Below are 3599 nucleotides of genomic sequence, written 5' to 3'. Positions count from 1 at the left end.
GGTCTGCTCCCACAGATGTTTTCTCCCCCACCATTTCTTATATCATCCTGTCTAATCCCTAAACTGGAGTATACTCTTTTTTCCTCTTGAGATCTTTAAAATTATCAACTCAACAATCCTTGATAAACCATTTTAATACACAAAGAGGAAGAAAAAAAAGAAGGTTGGATGGTGAAGCTACATACTTTTTTATGAACTTTTTTTTAAAGGGGATATTCAATGTTCCTTTGCTTCTGCTCATTTTTTTTTTTCTGCATCAGTCCATACAGGTGTAGCCCATATAACGTCTAAGGATCCTCATCCTACCTCTTACTCCCACTGATGAGTTAGGTCCTCAGTTAGGTACTTCTTTTCTTCTTAAAATCCAATACCTCTGAGGGGTCAGACATAATTTTCTAATGGCATTGGTTCAAGTCCCTTAATTTGCTTCCCCTGCTACCCCAAGATTATTGGTTGAGAATAATTTAGTTATCCTGCCCTAAGTTTTTTGTTTTTGATTTTTTTTTTTTAAAGAAAGGAGTATTCACTAAGGTAGTACAATAAGGCAAGTTTGTACAAAACATTTTCCCCCAAACATGTGATACATTCTCACACAAGTAGATATAGTCTATGGAAATGTGGTCTCAAGATTAGAGAGAACTTTGGTAAAGGAGTATCTCAAGCTTTTGGTTTCTAGAATTTTTTTTCTCCTATTCATGGAATGGTCAAAAGTACTTCTTAAACATAGTGAATCTCAGTCCAATTGTCCTTGGCTCCCATTATTGGCATCCTCATTAGCCAATCCAAGAGGAACATTTAGAACATGAATGATGAAATAGGAAGTTCAAAGTTGGACTTTGCTGGAAGGTATTACTCCAATCAAAACAGGATTGGGGCTGGGTAATGACTGGATTTGACCAAATTTGAGATCTCTATTCTCCATAATTCTAGCCCTCAAGTAATTCCTCTTTATACATGGTCTGGAAAGCTAAATATTCTATTTTCTGGAAAAACCTCTTGTCCCAGAAAATTTTGATTTAATATAGAATTCAAAGGATATGATGAAATCCCATAGCTTTTAAAAATCCATAAAAATTCATAGACATGTCTGAGGTAAATGGGAGTTCTGCGGTTTTGGGTCATCAAGAGGGCTTCACAGGTCCCGGGACTTGGAGGGGTATCACAGGCACTGCTCTGGCTCTTGCATCAACTGGTAGAACAGCACGTAGCCCTCATTGGAGGTCACCTGGTTTTTACTGACAGGGGAGACACAAGAGTCATTGTAGACATTCCAACCAGGCTTGCCCCGGCACAGGGCTGTGTAATGACCACAGTGGACACTGCTGGAGTGGTTGCAAAGGGCATACAGCTGGTACACCGGTCTCCCAGTTTTATCACTGGAAAAGTCCCTTAGGCTCAGTCACTGCAGGAGGAAGTCAACTCCAATAGAACTTTTTAAAATAGAGCCTCGAGATGCAGAAAACTGATTCAGGTGGAGCACAATCATCAGGGGAAACGTCTGCAGAGTCTGCTTTTTGGTGCTTCGTGTTCTCTGCAGACAAATGTCACACACCGGGGCATTTTCTGACTACAATTCTTCCTCCTTGGTGAAGAGGCTGAAACAATCCCGAAGAGACACCTTGCCCCCTGCAAACCCTTTCTTAGGGATAGGCAGGGGCAGGTCATAAAAACCCCTCAAAGGTCGTGGAGCGATACTCACAGGCCTGGCACTTGAGTCAACTTTTCAACTGAACAACCAACAGGTTAACGATTTTGCTGTCCTCTCTCTCCAAGTATCTTTTCCACATTAGATTGACTCGTTCGTCATCACTCAGTCAGGCTCTTCAAGGAGGGACCCCTAGTCAGGGTAGAGAAGGGGCTGGGGTATCAGCCAAGATGGGTGGGATATGACTGACCCTCAGGTTGATCTCTACACGTAGGCGCTCCATTAGGAGCTTTTCACTCCTGGCCATCCTTGCTGGCTGTATCGGGAGAAGGAAGGGCCTTATTTCTGGAAGACAGTGCAGACACATGGAGAGTTCATAGCTTCACAGGAGTCGGGGTGCCACAGAGCTCCCAGCACATCTTCAAAGGCTTCAGTAAGTTCTTGATGAGCTCGGTCCCCACCAGGCACCCCTTGCCGAAAGTCTCTCGGAAGTCAAAAGTCCCGAAGTGGCCCTGTGCTGCTCAGACACTGTAACTCGGCATTCAGGAAGCACGTATTACCTAGGTTCCAGAGCCCAACATGGCCAGACCCTTAGAGCAGTGTGATGAAGCAACAGTGATGAACCTTCTTGTCATCAGGGTGAACAGACTCCAGGGGCGGGGCAGATGTGGGAAAGGGACTGTGTGTAGGAGGGGGCTCTGATTGAATGATTGAATCAGGGTAGGGCGATCAGAGAAGCCACCAAGTCGACGGAGATAGGCACTTCGTCTCAGCACTGGGGGCTCAGGGCAGTCCCCTGTCTCGCAGTCCTAGGTCCCCGCAGCCTCGATGTCCACCTAAATCCCCTACTGGCCGCAAGTCCCCACTGCTCACAGACTTGGACCGCGACAGGTTAGTGCGGGACCGCAGAGGCAGCTCAACAGTGGGAGGTGGTGAGTCGGGCAGGGGCTCGTGATCAGTTCGGAGAGGGACCATTGGACGCAGGGCTCAGTTCCTTTCCCGCCCAGCCCCAGGTTCTTGAACCTTTCTCAGGGGTCCTGGCCAAGGAAGCAGTGGCCTTGGAATGGGGTTAGGAGCAGGCGCTGGGTTTAGGCTGTCCTTGCTACTGGCCTGGAAACCGATGGGAAGCTTGGCTCCCCACCAGAGGCTGGACACTGACGGGCTGTTCACGGTCCAGCCCAGTCGGTGCTCTGAGGCCTGGGGTGTAGTGGAGACCTGGGGCAGGCCCTGTCCCCAGCGAGGCATCAGGAGCCCAGGCGACCCGGGCCTCAGTTCAGCGCCACACCCTCCTGCCCCAGAGACACCTCCTTGCTGGCCCTGCCTCTGCCATCTTTGTTACTCGCGACCGGCTCCAGGGCCGGAGCTTCACAGAATGAAAAATGTTTTAAAAGAATGTTAAAATTGTTTTTATATGTAATTGGAAAAAATTTTTTTTTAAAAAAATTTTTCCTTTTTTTTTTTTTTTTTTAAACAACTTTTTTGCTTTTTTTTTTTTTTTTTTTTTTTTTAACCAATTGATTTCTGAGCCAAGATTCTCTCTAATCCTCCACCCAATATCTAATCTTTTGGTTTGGAAATTATTCATTTTGAGATTCCCATTCTACAAAAAATTCATTTAGTTCATCTTCCTCTTGGTTCATTTCCCATAGTTGGATACAATAGAAACTAACCTTTCATTATAAGGTTTTTGCTTATTTTTATACATTATTTTCTTTATAATTTTCATACATATTGGGGCTTTTGAAATACCAAAAAAGCCTTGCTTTATTCTCTAACTGAATTACAATCTTATAGCTTTAGAGACAGAACAGGCCTTATAGGTCATGCAGTTTAAGCCTCTAATTTTACAGATAAGTAATCTGAGGCCAGAGACATTGTGTTTTAAAAGTCACACAGATTTTAAATAACAAAGCTCAGATTTGAATTTATGTCCTTTGGTTTACAAACTGAGGGT

The 3599-nt window shown here is 44.7% G+C and overlaps 1 pseudogene; it reads right to left on the bottom strand.

Moving 5' to 3' along the window:
- Nucleotides 1-1159: 1159 nt before the first annotated feature.
- LOC138175615 (ubiquitin carboxyl-terminal hydrolase 21 pseudogene) lies at nucleotides 1160-2890 on the bottom strand (annotated as a pseudogene).
- Nucleotides 2891-3599: the final 709 nt, after the last annotated feature.

Source organism: Petaurus breviceps, unplaced genomic scaffold (genome assembly GCF_028583685.1).
Source record: "Petaurus breviceps papuanus isolate PSGF00001 unplaced genomic scaffold, PetGlider_PUasm1.0 78, whole genome shotgun sequence".
In the NCBI taxonomy this organism is placed as follows: Eukaryota; Metazoa; Chordata; class Mammalia; order Diprotodontia; family Petauridae; genus Petaurus; species Petaurus breviceps.
Note: the sequence above shows the minus strand (reverse complement) of the source record. Positions and strands in the feature narration are given on the sequence as shown.